The following is an 18,713-nucleotide window of genomic DNA, read 5'->3' on the forward strand; positions in this document are numbered from 1 at the left end:
GGTGTCGCGTGCCTGTAATCCCAGCTACTCGGGAGGCTGAGACAGGAGAATCGCTTTAACCCGGGAAGCAGAGATTGCAGTGAGCCGAGATCACACCACTGAACTCCAGCCTGGGCGACAGAACAAGACCCTGTCTCAAAAAAAAAAAAGGGTGCTCCTTGGCCAGTCGGCACCACGGCCCACCGCCCTTCCCAACACAGCTCAGCACGGAGCAGGGGCCCCAGATGGCTCAGCCTTTCCCCAAAGAAGGGAGGAACAGGCCGGGAGCGGTGGCTCTCACCTATAATCCCAATGGTTTGGGAGACTGAAGCGGGAGGATCGCTTGAGCTCAGAGGAACCAGGCTAGCCTGAGCAACATGGCAAGACCTTATCTTTAAAAAAAATGTGGGCCGGGCGTGGTGGCTCACGCTTGTAATCCCAGCACTTTGGGAGGCCGAGGCGGGCGGATCACAAGGTCAGGAGATCGAGACCACGGTGAAACCCCGTCTCTACTAAAAATACAAAAAAAAATTAGCCGGGCACGGTGGCGGGCACCTGTAGTCCCAGCTACTCGGGAGGCTGAGGCCAGAGAATGGCGGGAACCCGGGAGGCGGAGCTTGCAGTGAGCGGAGACCGCGCCACCGCACTCCAGCCTGGGCGACAGAGCGAGACTCCGTCTCAAAATAAATAAATAAATAAATAAATAATAAATAAAATGTAAAAATTAGCAGGGTGCGGCGGCGCCCGCCTGTGGTCGCTGCTACTCAAGAGACTGAGGCAGGAGGATCGCCTGAGCCCAGGAAGGGGAGGGTGCAGCAGCCGTGATCACAGCCTGGGGGACAGGGAGAGACCCTGTCTCTGAAAAAAATTTTTAAAAAAGGGAGGAGCAGCTCGCCCCACATCTCCCCCACCCACTGAGGCAGAAGAGACCCCCAGAGACTCCCGCGCTTGCGACAGGGTCCCCGGAAACAGAGGATACGGCTTCCCCAGCACCAGGACGCTGCTCAGAGAGGCCCCTCCGGGGACTGGGGTCAGCCATCCAGCGGCCGCCACCGCGTTCTAACGCCGCCCACCAGGAACAGTGGCTGTAGTGGAGGCTCCCCGGACTCTCGGCTTCGGGGTTCGGGTCTTGGGGGACTGGCCCCTCCCCCCGCCGCTCCTCCCCGGCTCCCTCTTCTCACTCTCCGCCCTCAACCGCCCTCTTCCCAAAATGGCGACCAACCGCCTCCTTTCCCGCCCGCAGCAAGCCCCGCCCCTCGGAGAAGCAGTCGAGAGCGCGCGGCCAGGAGGCACGCGCCGGGAGCCCGGGCGGTGCGCGGCGGGCGCGAGGCCGTTCTGGGAAACGTGAGGCGGCCCGCGGTCACGTACGCGCGCCCGCGCCGCGCGTGAGCGAGGAGATCCGGGGGTGGGCCGGGCTGCGCGTGCGCTCCGGGCGGCGCGGGGAAGGCGGGAGGCCGCTGGGAGCCCCGCGAGGCGCCAGGCGCGAGGCCCGGCGCGCGAGCCCCCGGGGGCGGGTAAAACCCGGTTGCTGCTGCCCCTGCCCCTCTCTTTCCTCCTTATCCCCCATTACTATTATTTCCTCTTTTGTCAACCCCTCCCCCTTTTTACAATCTCATTCGTTTCTTGATTTCTTTTTTTAGGGGGCCCCATCTGCCTTTCCAGGGGCGCAGCAGGCGCGGCGGGCGCCCCTCACCCCGCGTCACGCACGCATTTTCTGCAACCCAACAGCTCCGGGCCCCGCTGCACCCCACAGGCCCTTCCCCCTTGGAGAAGACCCTCCTGAGGAGCCCCTGGCCTGCTGCACCCCCTTTTCTTTCCCACTCCGTCCTCCCGGGCCTCAACTGCCCCCCTCGCAGCCCCCCAGCTCGCGTCGCGGGCCCTACCCGACCTCCCCACCTTCTGCATCTGGGCCTTGCATTCGCTAGCCCCGTCCAGGCCCCTTCTGCTCAAAATCCCCCTTCCTCCTCCATAGTCCCACTTTGGGGCACCCAGATTTGTCCCTTTTTAGGATCTTCCAGCAAAACTCCAAATCTCTCCTCCCTTCCTTGACATGCCCCTCCCCACTTCCTTTAGAGCAAAAAAAGAAAAAAAAATTAACCCAGTTTTTTTTATCCATTCAGGATCACTTTCCAGCAAAATTTTTTTCTTCACGCCTAGAGTGCCCCTTTTTGGAATATCTTTTCGCTTAGAACAAACCAACTAATTTCTTCCAGTTTCTCTCTCGTCTAATACTTATATTTCCAGTCTTCCTCACCTACCCCCAACTTTCCAGCAAATATCCTTATTTTATCACCAATTCTGCCCTAATTAAGTTTCTCCCCGTAAAATTCCCTAGGTCTCTTCCCGGGGGTGGGGGGAGGGGGGGGCGGGGAAATAAGGAAAGAAGGAACAATTATTTCTTCTTACCAAAAAAAACCTTTCCTCCTCACTCAGATCTCCGCTGTTGATACCGCTTTCTGCCTTCTTCCAAAAATTGTTGCTCTTCTCCATTTTCACATCTCTGTTCTTGTTTCTTTGGGACCCAAGTCCTGACTGCTTCTTCCTTCCCACTACGTGCTTTCAGGGCAAAAGAAATTGGGAGTGTCCTGCATTTACCACTCAGCGTTCCAGGAGGACATATCCAATGGTCTGCTTGTCACCTGAACCCCCTCCCTGTGGGGCCTAAACTGGGTCCTCCTGTTCCCTGGAGATTCACTAACTTGCTCTTCTGGTGAGTTTCTTCCTTTGCACTGGGCCAAAGACACCTGCTTTGTTGGATAGATCTCGTTCTTTCTCAAGAGGATTTCCAAGCAATCCCAAAGTCCGTACTAATGGTAATCATAAAAGTTACTGCTTTGGAGAAGTCAAACAGGGAAAAGGGCTATTTATTGTGCATGTTGACCTGTTAGGAGGAGTGCAGACATAGATTGATGTGTGTTTCTTTATTGATGTTTATTGCAAAAAACGTTTTTCCTTCCCTAGCTCAGGGTGGCAACTCAGATACTTACAGGTAAGGCACAGGTAAAGGGAAGAAGTAAGGATTGTCGTGAACCAAAGATTGTATGTCCCATCTAAGTGATGCCAGGCAGTGGAAATGCCAGGCCAGTGTTGCCAGAACTTTCGATTTCTTTGAGAAGAGGCCAGAAAACTATCCTTAGGTGAAACCTTCTGATTTTTAAATGCTAGCAACACATTTGATAATTTAAGAATTAAATAAGACAGTGTAGGCTGGGCGCAGTGGCTCATGCCTGTAATCCCAGCACTTTGGGAGGCTGAGGTGGCCGAGGAGTTTGAGACCAGCCTGGCCAATATAGTAAAACCTTGTTTCTACTAAAAATACAAAAAATTAGTTGGATGTGGTGGCAGGCGCCTGTAGTCCCAGCTACTGGGAAGGCTGAAGCGTGAGAATCGCTTGAACCTGGGAGGCAGAGGTTGCGGTGAGCTGAGATTGCACCACTGCACTCCAACCTGGGCAACAGAGCGAGACTCCGTCTCAAAAAAAAAAAAAAAAAAAAAAAAAAAGACAGCGTAGGGAACTTATAAAATATGCGTGCCGGCCACCACTTTGGAATTTTCAGATTCGGGTTTCTTTCTATTAGATGCACGTCTGCTTGGGCACATGTGTACATGCAGGACTTTTTCTTATTGGAATAGTAGTTCTCAAACTTTTGCCTTGTTTTTTTATTTTGAGATGGAGTCTCTCTCTGTTTCCCAGGCTGGAGTGCAGTGGTGCGATCTCAGCTCACTGCAACCTCCGCCTCCCAGGTTCAAGCAATTCTCCTGCCTCAGCCTCCCAAGTAGCTGGGACTGCAGGCACGCACCACCACGCGCAGCTAATTTAAAACTTTTGCTCTTAAGACCCCTTTGCACTTAAAAATTATTGAAGGCTGTAGAGAATTTTTGTTTATGTAAACTTTATCTACTGGCATTTGCTGTATTAGAAGTTTAAACTAATAAACTTTCAAAATGTTTATTAATTGATTTTAAAAGGGCAATAATAAACCCATTATATATAAACAAAAAAAAATGCGCTTTTTTTTTTTTTTTAAGACAGAGTCTTGCTCTGTTGCCTAGACTGGAGTGCATTGGCACTATCTCAGCTCACTGCAAACTCTACCTCCCAGGTTCAAGTGATTCTCATGCCTCAGCCTCCTGAGTTCCTGAGATTACAGGTGCCCACCACCATGCCCAGCTAATTTTTGTATTTTTAGTAGAGACGGGTTTTCACCATGTTGGCAAGGCGGTCTCAAACTCCTGGCCTCCAGTGATCTGCCTGCCTCAGCCTCCCAAAGTGCTGGGATTACAGGCATGAGCCGCCACGCCCAGCCAAAATTAACTTTTTTTTTTTTTTTTAGAGATGGAGTCTCGCTCTGTCACCCAGGCTGGAGTGCAGTGGAGCGATCTCGGCTCACTGCAAGCTCTACCTCCCGGGTTCACACCATCCTCCTGCCTCAGCCTCCCGAGTAGCTGGGACAACAGGCGCCCGCCACCACTCCTGGCTAATTTTTTGTATTTTTAGTAGAGACGGGATTTCACCGTGTTAGCCAGGATGGTCTCAATCTCCTGACCTCGTGATCCGCCCACCTCAGCCTCCCAAAGTGCTGGGATTACAGGCGTGAGCCACCACGCCTGGCCCAAAATGGACTTTTTAAATTAAAAAACTGTTTCAGAAAAATTTAGATGAGTGGCATTGATTCATATTTTCACAGTCATCAGGATTCTCCTCCCTACCTCTGCATTCAGTCTCTTGAGATACCACATGTCTTGTAGCCTCTGGAAAGCTTCACTGAGAGTGAAAAAGGCAAATAATGTCTGAATGTTATTATGAAAATAGTTTTGATCTGGCAGATTCCCTAAAAGATTCTTGAGGACCCCAAAGGGTGCCCCCATTTACCTAGCCATGAAAGTTGCTATCTTAGGTTTTAGGGTTTGTTTGCATTTTCTGCTAGAATCAGCTTTTGGGGAGAAACTTTGATGTGTCTTTTCCTACTCTAGTTAACTCTGTGTATGGATTTTCCTTTGAAAGTATCCTTCTGATTTTTCTTTTTTTTTTGAGATGGAGTCTAACCCAGGCTGGAGTGCAGTGGCACGATCTCGGTTCACTGCAACCTCCTCCTCCTGGATTTAAGGGATTCTCTTGCCTCAGCCTCCCAAGTGACTGGGATTACAGGCGCACCACCACGCCCAGCTTATTTTTTGCATTTTTAATAGAGACAGGGTTTCACCATGTTGGCCAGGCTAGTCTTGAACTGAATCGCCCACCTTGGCCTCCCAAAGTGCTGGGATTAGAGGCGTGAGCCACCGTGCCCGGCCAGAGAAAATGACTTTACCTTCTGGTTAAAATTAGATACTGGTTACATGACTATAAGACTATAGGAGGGAGTCTTTGTGCTTTGTTTTGGTCTTTTCTTTTCTCCTTTCTTTTCTTGAGACAGGATTTTGCACTTTGCCCAGGCTGGAGTGCCGTGGTGTGATCCTGGCTCACTGGAGCCTTGACCTCCCAACATCAAGCAATCCTTCTGCTTCAGTCTTCCGAGTAGCTGGGACCACAGGTGTGCACCACCACACCTGGCTAATTTTTGATTTTTTTGTAGAGATGGCGGGGGGGGGTCTCACTTTGTTGCCTGGGCTGGTCTTGAACTCCTGGACTCAAGCTATCTTCCTACCTAGGCCTCAGAAAGTGCTGGGATTACAGGCGAGAACCACCTTGCCCAGCTGGAAGTCTTTCTTGATTGTTCTACTTAAGAATGTAGGCACGGAGTGTGAAGCAGGAGTCCCAGTCTCAAGTGTGTGATAATAGCATAGTGGAGTGGGCAAGAGTAAGGGTTTTGAAATTAGACTACCCAGGGTTGAATCCTAGCTCTGGTTTTGGGCAAGTTACTCAACTTCTCTGGACTATTTACCTCATTGGTGAAATAGGGTTAGTAATACAGTATATGCCTCAAGTATTGTGGGAATTAAATACAATGATATATAAGTGATTACAGGAGTACCTGGCATGTCATAAAGCCTCAATAAATGTTCACTATTATTATTATTATTATTATTATTATTACAATGATGAATATCATAAGGGCCAGGCAGGAAGATAAGTGAGGGCTGGGAAAACTGGAGACCGTGAGCCCTTTCTAGAGATGCCATTTGTCCCTCAGGTCTACCTTGTTGTTAACTGTGAAGGAATATCAAATCTAATCATTTTCAAGAGAAACCAGAAATCCATATAGGAAGGTGAAATCTCCCCATTAAAAAAAAATGTTGGTGACTAATCCAATTTGTAAAAACACTGTGTAGGCCAAACAAAATGGGTCTATAGTTTACAATAATATTTGGAGTGGAGGCTGGGCACAGTGGCTCACACCTGTAATCCCAGCACTTTGGGAGGCCGAGGTGGGTGGATCACGAGGTCAGGAGTTTGAGACCAGCCTGGCCAACATAGTGAAACCCCATCTCTACTAAAAATACAAAAATTAGCCCAGTGTGGTGGTGTGCACCTGTAGTCCCAGCTACTCGGAAGGCTGAGGCAGGAAAATCACTTGAACCCAGGAGGCGGAGGTTGCAGTGAGCCAAGGCCACGCCATTGTACTCCAGCCTGAGTGACAGAGAGAGACTCGGCTCAGGAAAAAAAAAAATTAGAGTGGGAAAGTAAGGAAGGAAATTGCAGGCCGGGTGCAGTGGCTTGCGCCTGTAATACCAGCACTTTGGGAGGCTGAGGCGGGTGTATTGCTTGACGGCAGGAGTTCAAGGCCAGCCTGGCCAACATGGCAAAACCCTGTCTCTATTAAAAATACAAAAATCAGCCAGGTGTGGTGGCACATGCTTGTAAGCCCAGCTACTCAGGTGGCTTAGATGGGAGAATCGCTTGAATCCAGGAGGCGGAGGTTCAGTGAGCCGAGATCACGCCACTGCAATCCAGTCTGGGCAACAGAGTAAGACCCTGTCTCAAAAAATAAAATAAAATAAAATGAAGGAAATTGCATAGCTAGGGTGAAAGCTGCAAGTCTGTCTTCTCAACTCCCAGGCACCTGCTGTTACTCAGACTTGATGACCCTCTCCCTGGTAACATGGATGCAGAGAGAGAAGGGAGAAGGTGGTGCTTGGGAGGTGGGGGGAGTGGTGGCAGAACAGTGGTTGGAGCTTTTCAAAGAGGAAAAGAGGTGGCACAGTGGAATTCTGTCACTCATGAATGAAAAGGATGCCGAGAGCCTTCTGTGATCAAAGTTCTGTGCTAGGCAAGATACTATGAGAAGTTTAGACACCTAAGGCCGAGTCCCAGCCATCCTAGAGCTCAGAGTCTGGGGAAAATGGGAGAACTTTAAAAATAATTAACTTCCTAGATAATTTAGAATAAATGTTAAGTGGATTGTTACACAAGTGCTTGTCAGGGTTCAGAGGAGGGAGAAATTAATCTCAGACTTTGTTATGTTGAAAGTGTTCTCTATAGTGGAGGTGACATTTAAGCCTTGAGTTTGGAGGGTTTCATTTGGAGGGTCATAAACTCAGATGCCTCCAGAGGCCTGGCAGGGCACAGAAATCAGTGAGCTGAGAGAGTGGGAGAGAATAGGGAGTGGTGGGGGCTTCTCACCTCCAACTAATTGTTGCCTTGCAGGAATGTGGACTCAGCATTGACAGATCTTCTGATTTTTTCTTTCACATTTTAAAATAGAAGTTGGGGGCCGGGCGCGGTGGCTCACGCTTGTAATCCCAGCACTTTGGGAGGCCGAGGCGGGCGGATCACGAGGTCAGGAGATCGAGACCACGGTGAAACCTCGTCTCTACTAAAAAGATACAAAAAAAAAAAAAAATTAGCCGGGCGTGGTGGCGGGCGCCTGTAGTCCCAGCTACATGGAGAGGCTGAGGCAGGAGAATGGCACGAACCCGGGAGGCGGAGCTTGCAGTGAGCTGAGACTGCGCCACTGCACTCCAGCCTGGGCGACAGAGCGAGACTCCGTCTCAAAAAAAAAAAAAAAAAAATAGAAGTTGGAAAGCGTAACTTGAATGAGAAATCTCTAGATTTGCACCGTCTGATGTGGTAGCCATTAGCTGCTTGTACCTGTTTAAATTTAACTGGCCGGGCGCGGTGGCTCAGGCCTGTAATCCCAGCGCTTTGGGAAGCCGAGGAGGGCGGATCATTTGAGGTCGAGTTTGAGACCAGCTTAGCCAACATGGTGAAACCCCATCTCTACTAAAAATACAAAAATTAGCTGGGCATGATGGCGGGCGCCTGTAATCCCCAGCTACTCAGGAGGCTGAGGCAGGAGAATCACTTGAGCCCAGGAGGCAGAGGTTGCAGTAAGCTGAGATTGCACCACTACACTCCAGCCTGGGTGACATAGTGAGACTCCGTCTCTAAATAAATAAATAAATAAATAAATAAATAAATAAATAAATTTAACTAAACATAAGTAAAATAGTTTAGTTCCTCAAGGGTGTTAACTGCATTTCTGTGCTCAACTGCTGTATGTGGCTAAAGACTGCAGTATTGGGCAGTGCAGGCTTAGTAGCACAGAAAGTGCTTTTGGATAGTGATGCTCTAGTGCTCTATCCATCTGTTTTTCTATTATTTATTTTATTTATTTGTTTATTTATTTATTTTTGAGATGGAGTCTCGCTCTGTGGCCCAGGAGTGCAGTGGCCTGATCTTGGCTCACTGCAAGCTCCGCCTCCCGGGTTCACGCCGTTCTCCTGCCTCAGCCTCCTGAGTAGCTGGGACTACAGACGCCTGCCACCACGCCCGGCTAATTTTTGTATTTTTAGTAGAGACGGCGTTTCACCGTGCTAGCCAGGATGGTCTCGATCTCCTGACCTTATGATCCGCCCGCCTCAGCCTCCCAAAGTGCTGGGATTATAGGCGTCAGCCACCACGCCTGGCTTTATTTTATTTATTTATTTATTTTTGAGATGGAGTCTGGCTTTGTCACCAGGCTGGAGTGCAGTGGCATGATCTTGGCTCACTGCAACTTCCGCCTCCCGGGTTCAAGCAATTCTTCTGCCTCAGCCTCCTGAGTAGCTGGGACTACAGGTGAGTGCCACTATGCTGAGCTAATTTTTGTAGTTTTGGTAGAGACGGGGTTTCACTATATTGGTCAGGCTGGTCTTGAACTCCTGACCTCAGGTGATCTACCTGCCTCAGCCGTCCAAAGTGGTGGGATTATAGGCGTGAGCCACCGTACCCAGCCCCATCTATTTTTTAACTGGATAACTAATTGAAACATATTTAAATATATTGCAGACTAAATAAAATATATTTTTAAATCAGATGGGCATTCAGATTGTTCCCTCCCCTCCAAACAACACCATAGTAAATATTATTTATCTATTGTGGACTTACTTCTACAGTCTAGAATCTTATGGTAGGTTACCTTCCCAAAAGGTCGTAGCATTTCATAGGAGAATCCTTTGTTTGCCCTCACCCCCACCATGGAATGATGGCCCTATTATATTTTATTTTATTTTTTTTTTGAGATGAGTCTCACTCTGTCACCCAGGCTGGAGTGCAGTGGCACAATCTTGGCTCACTGCAACCTCCACCTCCCAGGTCCAAGAGATGCTTGGGCCTCAGCCTCCTGAGTAGCTGGGGTTACAGGCACCCACCACCATGCCCGGCTAATATTTTTAGTAGAGACGGGGTTTCGCCATGTTAGCCAGTCTGGTCTCGAATTCCTGACCTCAAGTGATCCGCACACCTCAGCTTCCCAAAGTGCTGGGATTACAGACATGAGCCACTGCGCTGGGCTGATAGCATTTTTTTTAAAGAAAAAAAATTAAAATTGCTTCGGATCCCCAATGTTGACTTAAATTGTTTTAAAACTGTTAAACAAGGCATCAGTGATGATAGAACAAGACATAATTTCCTAAAGTGTACAGCTCCTGTGCAGCTATAAAGCCAAAATCAATTTGCAAATTAAATTCAAACAAAGCAACCAAACCGATGTAATTTGAATTACAAACATTAATTTAATGAGAGGGATACCATTTCCTGAAACTTAACTGCTCGTTGAAACAATTACTTAGCCAACTGCCACCCTGGGCCCTTTTGGGTTTAGCAGGCCCCGTGAGGTCTCAATTCTCCCATCCCTTGTCTCAATTTGAACTGCAGCAAAACCTCCATTTGTCGTGATGCCAGCTGGCCTCTAGTAGAGCCCAAAGGCATTATTATGAGCTAAATCCTCCTCCATCCTCTTCTTGTTAGCCTGAAGCAATTAAAGTAGTCCTTTCTGGCATGAGTGCGATCGTAAACACACCTAAGCATTGAAACCACATGGTAGTACTCGGTTACAAGGGAGTCCTCTAATGATCCAGATGTACTGGGTTTTTCTTTTCTTTTTTCTTTTTTTAGTTTTTTATTTCCATAGATTTTGGGCAAACAGGTGGTACTCGGTTATATGAGTAAGTTCTTTAGTGGTGATTTGTAAGATTTTGGTACACCCATCACCCAAGCAGTATACACTGAACCCAATTTGTAGTCTTTTATCCCTCATCCCCTCCCACCCTTCCCCCCAAGTCCTCAAAGTCCATTATATCATTCTTATGCCTTTAATCCTCATAGCTTAGCTCTCACTTATAAAGTGAGAACATGCAATGTTTGATTTTCCATTCCTGAGTTACTTCACTTAGAAGAATAGTAGTCTCCAGTTCAATCCAGGTTGCTGTGAATGCCATTATTTCGTTCCTTTTTATGGCTGAGTAGTATTCCATCATATATATATTTCTTTATCCACTCCTTGATTGATGATGGGCATTTGGGCTGGTTCCATATTTTTGGAATTGCAAATTGTGCTGCTCTAAACATGCATGTGCAAGTATCTTTTTCGTACAATGACTTCTTTTCCTCTGGGTAGATACCCAGGAGTGAGATTGCTGGATCAAATGGTAGTTCCACTTTTAGTTCTTTAAGGAATGTCCACACTGTTTTCTATAGTGGCTGTACTAGTTTACATTCCCACCAGCAGTAATGTAAACTAGTGGGAGAATTGCTTGAATCTCCCTGTTTCACCACGTCCATGCCAACATCTGTTATTTTTTGATTTTTTGATTATGGCCATTCTTGCAGGAGTAAGGTGGTATCCCATTGTGGTTTTGATTTGCATTTCCCTGATCGTTAGTGATGTTGAGCATTTAAATGAAAACACAAAATGATAAAATTCTTGGAAAGAGTATTTGGGTCCTTGGGAATGTCTGCTGGGTTGCAGGAGACCATAAACTCTGCGTCGCAAGGGCTAGCAGGGAGTTTTGTACCTAGAAGGTGCTAAAACTCTTGTTGAATTGAATGTATTTGTTGACAGAATAAAAGGAAGCTCTGTATCGGCAGAGAGGGTTTTGCTTTACTGTCTGGAGAAGGATGTAAATATCAAAGCATGGCCTTTGGACTTTTGGCTTGCCTGTCTGAGGTTGTAACCTGACCAGTTTGTTCTGTGGACTATAGGAGTATATTGGAAAGCAGGTGATTTGGCCTTGGAGAGTCCAGAGACATTCTTCCCCCTGACCCAGCACCTTATGTGTTTTGTAGTTTAATTGGAGCAGTGCAGTATACAGTTTAGTTTATAGGGAATCAGTACTGTGTAATGGGCAAGACCATTAGCGCAAATATCAAAGTATCTGGGTTTAAGATCTGGCCGTTGGGTTTTGACTTTGGACAAATTAGTCTCTCTTTCCTTATTTGTAAAAGGGAAGTAATACTACAATCTAAGTTTTTGTGAGAAGTAAGTTAATGCATATAAAGCACTTGGTATGATACCCGATGTGGAGAAAGTGCTTAATAAATATGATTTTTAGGCCGGGCGTGGTGGCTTATGCCTGTAATCCCAGCACTTTGGGAGGCCGAGGCGGGCCGGATCACCTAAGGTCAGGAGTTTGAGACCAGCCTGACCAACATGGTGAAACCCTATCTCTACTAAAAGTACAAAAATTTGCCAGGCGTGGTGGTGAGTGCCTGTAATTCCAGGTACTCAGAGGCTGAGACAGGAGAATTGCTTGAACCCAAGAAGCAGAGGTTGCAGTGAGCCGAGATTGCGCCATTGCACTCTAGCCTAGGGGACAGAGCAAGACTCCATCTTAAAAAATATATATATGATTTTTTTTTTTTTTTTTTGAGATGGAGTCTCTCTCTTTCGCCCAGGCTGGAGTGCAGTGGCACGATCTCGGCTCACTGCAAGCTCTGCCTCCCGGGTTCACGCCATTCTCCTGCCTCAGCCTCCCGAGTAGCTGGGACTACAGGCGCCCGCCACCACGCCCAGCTAATTTTTTGTATTTTTAGCAGAGATGGGATTTCACCGTGTTAACCAGGATGGTCTCGATCTCCTGACCTCATGATCCACCCGCCTCAGCCTCCCAAAGTGCTGGGATTACAGGCGTGAGCCACCGCGCCCGGCCTATATATGATTTTTATTCACTTGTTTTTATTATTGGGAGATGCAGGAGGAGATGGGTTTTTTTCCCCTCATGGAGTAGTGAAAACAGTTTATAGCAGCACTGTAGCAGAAACTGTGGAATTGGTGGAATTTGAATTTGGCTTACAGATCCTCACTCCTCTCCCTGATTTTTTGGAAACCCAAAAAGCTCTGAGAATCCTGAGGCATCTCAAATATCATCTGGTGGCCAAACCTGACCCTACATGTTGCTTTTCACAGCCTTTATTTCACGTATGCTGAGTGGTCATAAGTAATGATGCAGAAATAATGATTTGGTTACCAGGTACTGCCCTGAACCCCACTGGAAGTTACTTAAAATACAGGGTGTGCATTGATTTACACTTCTAAAACCCCCTCAGATTCTGAAACTCAGTTGGGTCTCAGTTGTATATGGGATTACGTACCCGTATCCGACTTTAAATTTGTGCTGCCTCAGTAGGCTGCATACATGCAGGCAGGCGGGTAGACATATAACATGCAATGCAGACATTGCAGGTGCAGAGGTTCTATTACATATCAACATGAAAAGTTCTTAGAAAGCAGAAACTGATGGCCTAGAAATCTAGTCCCAAACTCCCGTTATTCCAGTATGCACTAGATTTGTTATCAGTGAGTCATGAAGCATTTCTTTAACGTCTAGGTGTGAGCAGAATTATTCACAATAGCCCAAAAATGGAAGTAACCCAAATGTTCATCAACAGGAGAGTGGATAAACAAAACGTGGTCTCTCCAGACAGGGGAAGATTATTCAGCCCTGGAAATAAATGGAGCAGTGACACGTGCTGCAATGTGGGTGAACCTTGAAAACGCTGTGCTTAGTGAAAGAAGCCAGACACAGAAGGCCACAGGTCATCTGATTCCATTTGTGTGAGACAGATGGCCCTCTGAAGGGGCTATGCTTTTTTGTTTGCATGACTCATAATTTTTTGCTGAAAAACTCGACCTCTCATTTTTCTTAAGCTTCCATTATTCAAAAACTGGACATTTTGTCTGTTTCTTTGTTTTTTTTTGTTTTTTTTTTTTTTGAGATGGAGTCTCAGTCTGTCACCCAGGCTGGAGTGCAGTGGCACAATCTCAACTCACTGCAGACTCCGTCTCCCGGGTTCAAGCGATTCTCCTGCCTCAGCCTCCTGAGTAGCTGGCATTACAGGCACACACCACCATGCCCAGCTAATTTTTGTATTTTTAGTAGAGATGGGGTTTCACCCTGTTGGCCAGGCTAGTCTTGAACTCCTGACCTCAAGTGATCCGCCCTCCTGGACCTCCCAAAGTGCAGGGGTTACAGGCATGAGCCAGTGCTCCTGGACTGTTTTTGTTTTCTTTGGAGACAGTCTCACTGTGTCGCCCAGGCTGTAGTGCAGTGGCACGATCTTGGCTCACTGCAGCCGCCACCTCCTGAGTTCAAGCAATTCTCCTGCCTCAGCCTCCCGTGTAGCTGGGATTGCAGGTGCCTGCCACCACAGCCAGCTAATTTTTGTATTTTTAGTAGGGATGGGGGTTCGCCCTGTTGGCCAGGCCAGTCTTGAACTCCTGACCTCAGGTGATCCACCCGCCTCGGCCTCCCAAATTGCTGGGATTACAGGCGTGAACCACTGCACCCAGCCTGTAAACTGGATATTTTGCATATTGCAGTCTGGTAACTCTGGGAATGGGATTCTTCCTTTCTTCCCTGTCCTCAGGCTTGGTTGTTGCTGCTTATTGTAGGTTGTAACTGTTTAGTGGCTTTTCTAAGCTTTTTTTGTAAAGACTGTGTTCTTTGTGGGGTGTGGTCAGTAGACTGTTCTGTTAGTTTAGTGGTCAGCTAGTGACTTAACAGAGATCTTCTTAAACTCCTGGAGCTAAAAAAAAAAAAACAGAAAACAAAAAACAAAAAGCTCCCAGTAGTTGCAGCGAGGCACTCCTTCCACACTCAGGCAGGCAGTTAACAACCCTACCTTCGCCTTCACTCTCTGCCTGCACAGAGCGAAGGTCAGCCAGAGGTGAGAGCTTGGAAGCCTTCTCCGGTCCTTTCCAAACATGTGCCCACCCTGAGATGCCACCTTCTAAATTCCCAGGAATATGTGGAAGCTCTTTTTTTATTCATTTAGGTTTTTGTTTTGTTTTGTTTTAATACTTAATTAATTATTTTGAGACAGGGTATCACTCTGTTGCCCAGGCTGGAGTGCAGTGGCGCTATCATAGCTCATTGAAGCCTCCAACTCTTGGGCTCAAGCGATTCACCCTCCTCAGCCTCCCAAGTAGGTGAAACCACAAGCACGTGCCACCATGCCCGGCTAATTTAAAAAAAAATTTTTTCGTAGAGACAGGGTCTGACTTTGTTACCCAGGTTGGTGTCAAACTCCTGGGCCAAAGTGCTGGGATTACAGGCGTGAGCCACCACACCCAGCCAGAGCTCAGTCTCTGTGTTGTATAGTTCTGTGGGTTTTGACTATGGTGTAATGTCAGGTATGCACCATTAGATTATCATGCAAAATAGTTTCACTCCTCACCCCACAAACCACACAACTGCTGGTCTTTTTATTGTCTGTGTAGTTTTGCCTTTTCCAGAATGTGATATAGTTGGAGTCTCACAGTATGTAGTCTTGTCTTTCTTTTTTTTCAGTATGTAATCTTTTCATACTGGCTTCCTTCACTTAGCAATGTGCATTTAAGATTCCTCCATGTCATTGTGTGGCTTGATAGCTTATTGCTTTTTATTCTTGAAGAACATTCCATTGTCTGGATGTTCCACAGTTTGTTGATCCATTCACCTATTGAGGGATATCTTGATTGCTTCCAGTTTTGGGCAGTTATGAACAAAGCTGCTATAAGCATGTGTGTGCAGACTTTTGTGTGGACTGAAGTTTTCAGCTCAGTTGGATGGATGCCTAAGAGTGTAGTTGCTGGATTGCATAAGATTTTATACATATATATATTACAATCATCAAATAGATGCAGAAAAAAATTATATTTAGCTTTATAAGAAACTGCCAGTGTGGACTTTTTTTTTTTTTTTTTGAGACAGAGTTTTGCCCTTGTCTCCTAGGCTGGAGTGCAGTGGCACAATCTTGGCTCATTGCAACCTCCACCTCCCGGGTTCAAGTGATTCTCCTACCTCAGCCTCTCAAGTAGCTGGGATTACAGGCACCTGCCACCATGCCCAGCTAATTTTTGTGTTTTTAGTAGAAACGGAGTTTCACCATGTTGGCCAGGCTGGTCTCAAACTCCTGATGTCAGGTGATTCACCTGCCTCGGCCTCCCAAAATGCTGCCATAACAGGCATGAGCCACCATGCCTGGCTCATTTTTCAAAGCCTTTATTTCTCCGAAGTATCAAACTTCCCAGCTTTTCCTCCCTAGCTTTTAGCAAGTCAATTGTTTGCCCCAATCAATATCTTTTGCGCCAGGCTGCAGCGTCTAGTTCATTTGACTTTAATGTTTGCAACAAACGCCCTGTCCGTAGCCACTCTGCACCCCAGAGAGCTGCCAGGTAGGCACAAAAAAAGGCAAGATCTTTGCATTGGGCTTTCAGGGAGCCACTGACAGGTCAGACAGACGGACAACCACTGTTCTTTGAAAACCAGATCCTCTCTGTTCCCTCCAGCACCAGGGAACCCACACCAGAAACATGGGCTGCTACCTTCAAGACCACTGCTGAGCCAGGGAGTAGGGATGGGGCAGGGGTAAGTTAAATATGCCACAAAGTTCTCCCACTGGGTTTCAGTCACCATTTTATTTTATTTTATTTTTGAGACAGAGTCTTGCTCTGTCACCCAGGCTGGAGTGCAGTGGCACAATCTCGGCTTACTACAACCTCCGCTTCCTGGGTTCGAGTGATCCTCCTGCCTCAGCCTCCCAAGTATCTGGGACTACAGGCGTGCACTACCACACCCGGCTAACTTTTATATTTTCAGTAGAGATGGGGTTTTACTATGCTGGCCAGGCTGGTCTCAAACTCCTGGCCTCAGGTGATCTGCCCACTTCGGCCTCCTAAAGTGCTGCGATTATAGGCGCGAGCCACCGCGCCCAGCCTTTTTTTTTTTTAACATCAAAGTCATCTTTTTCTTAGGGTTTGCTTGGTTGCTATAAAGCTTTGACTGCTTTCCAGAGTTTTGATAAAGTTGATTTTTTGTTTTTGGTGTTTCTATGGCAAGATGTACAGGGAGCTTTAAAATTACTAATTGAGTCTTTCTTTTTTTCTTTCTTTTCTTTCTTTTTTTTTTTTTTTTTGAGATGGAGTTTCACTGTCGCCCAGGCTGGAGTGCAGTGGCACTATCTCAGCTTACTTTAACCTCTGCTTCCCGGGTTCAAGTGATTCTTGTGCCTCAGCCTCCTGAGTAGATGAGATTACAGGTGCCACCATCATGCCCAGCTAAGTTTTTGTATTTTTAGTAGAGATGGGGTTTCACCATGTTTGTCAGGCTGGTCCCAAACTCCTGACCTCCAGTGATTTGCCCACCTCGGCCTCCCAGAGTGCTGAGATTACAGGCGTGAGCCACTGTGCCTGGCCCAGTCTTTTTATTTCTCATAGGTCTATTCAGAAATTCTGTTTCTTGGCTGGGCGCAGTGGGTCACGCCTGTAATCCCAGCACTTTGGGAGGCTGAGGCGGGTGGATCACGATGTCAGAAGTTCAAGACCAGCATGGCCAAGATGGTGAAACCCCGTCTGTACTAAAAATACAAAAAGTTAGCTGGGCGCAGGGGCGGGCGCCTGTAGTCCTAGCTACTCGGGAGGCTGAGGCAGGAGAATGGTGTGAACCTGGGAGGTGGAGCTTGCAGTGAGCGGAGATGGCACCACTGCACTCTAGGCTGGGCGACAGCGAAACTCTGTCTCAGAAAAAAAAAAAAATTAGCTGGGCGTGGTCGTGGGCACCTGTAATCCCAGCTACTCAGGAGGCTGAGGCAGAGAATTGCTTAAACCCAGGAGGCGGAGGATGCAGTGAGCTGAGATTGCGCCACTGTACTCCAGCCTGGGCGACAGAGCAAAACTCCATCTCAAAAAAAAAAAAAAAGAAATTCTGTTTCTTCTTGAGTCAGTTTTGGTAATTTGTGTCTTTCTAGCAGTTTGCCCATTTTAATCTGTTATCTAATTTAAATAAGTTAATGTATCTAAGTTATCTAATTTTTTAATTATCTGAATACAGTTGTTTATAGTATTCTTTTATTTCTATTCATTTATTTATTTATTTTTTTTTTGAGATGGAGTCTTGCTCTGTTGCCCAGGCCGGAGTGCAGTGGCACGATCTCAGCTCACTGCAAGCTCCGCCTCCTGGGTTCACGCCATTCTCCTGCCTCAGCCTCCCGAGTAGCTGGGACTACAGGCGCCCACCACCATGCCCAGCTAATTTTTTGTATTTTTAATAGAGACAGGGTTTCACCGTGTTAGCCGGGATGGTCTCGATCTCCTGACCTCATGATCTGCCCACCTCAGCCTCCCAAAGTGCTAGGATTACAGGCTTGAGCCACCACGCCCGGCCTGTAGTATTCTTTTATAATCCTTTTTATTTTTTCTAAGGCCATTAGTGATGTGTTTCCTCTTTAATTCCTAATTGCAGTACTATAAATCTTTTCTCTCTTTTCCCTACAGTATTTTAAAGTAAACTCTGCTCCCCCACTCCCCCTGCCCATTTTGGGGGGAATAAACTCTACTAGTTTAGATGTTATGTGGTTTATTTTTCTTCTCTTGGTGGTTATACTTAGATTCTTTTAGTGTGCAAGCTTAAAAGTATGAAGTTACCATCATCTCTTTTTTTTTTTTCCCAATTGACTCAAAACTTTTAGTCATTTTTTGGACCAGGGTCTATAAGGTAGATTCTTAGGCCTTGTGTGTAAAAGTCTATAAGCTCCCAGGCTGAAGTGATCCTCCTGCCTCAGCCTTCTGAATAGCTGGGACTACAGATAGACGCCACCACGCCTGGCTAATATTTTAATTTTTTGTAGAAGCCAGTCTTGCTGTGTTGCCCAGGCTGGTCTCAAACTCTTGGCCTCAAGCAATCCTCCCTCCTCTGCCTCCCAAAGTGTTGGGGTTACAGATGGGAGCCCTGGCACCCAGCCTCCTCCCTCCCTCTCTCATGCCTGTATGTTGAGCTCTGTGCTGGCTGACTTTTCCTTAGTCCATTGATGATATTCTTATTCTTATCTTCGGGGTTTGTTTCTGTTGAGAAGTTTGCCATCAGGGTAATTGTCATTCTTTTGCAGACTTGTAGAATGCTCAGCTTTGTCATGTCTCACTGTGCTATTTTTTTCTAGTTCTTGGGGGTACTTTTCTAGGCTTGCGTGAAGCTTTTCTTTTCATTTATTTAGTTTTCCTGTGGATGGTTCAGCTCTTCCAGGGCTCCAGGCCTCCATTTCCTGGGAACTCAAGGCCCTG

The 18,713-nt window shown here is 46.9% G+C and overlaps 1 protein-coding gene across 5 annotated transcripts in view; it reads left to right on the forward strand.

Annotated features, from left to right (window-relative positions):
* The first annotated feature begins 1,414 nt into the window (after positions 1-1,414).
* Positions 1,415-18,713, forward strand: part of ZNF541 (zinc finger protein 541) — a 53,382-nt gene continuing 36,083 nt past the window's right edge. For all 5 annotated transcript variants that reach the window (XM_032169327.2, XM_058425705.1, XM_058425706.1 and 2 more), the window contains exons 1-2: positions 1,415-1,493; positions 2,543-2,689. The gene's annotated coding sequence lies outside the window, so the exon portion shown is untranslated. The remainder of the gene's footprint in view (positions 1,494-2,542; positions 2,690-18,713) is intronic.

The sequence above is a fragment of the Hylobates moloch genome, unplaced genomic scaffold, assembly GCF_009828535.3.
Source record: "Hylobates moloch isolate HMO894 unplaced genomic scaffold, HMol_V3 SCAFFOLD_12, whole genome shotgun sequence".
NCBI classification, from domain to species: domain Eukaryota; kingdom Metazoa; phylum Chordata; class Mammalia; order Primates; family Hylobatidae; genus Hylobates; species Hylobates moloch.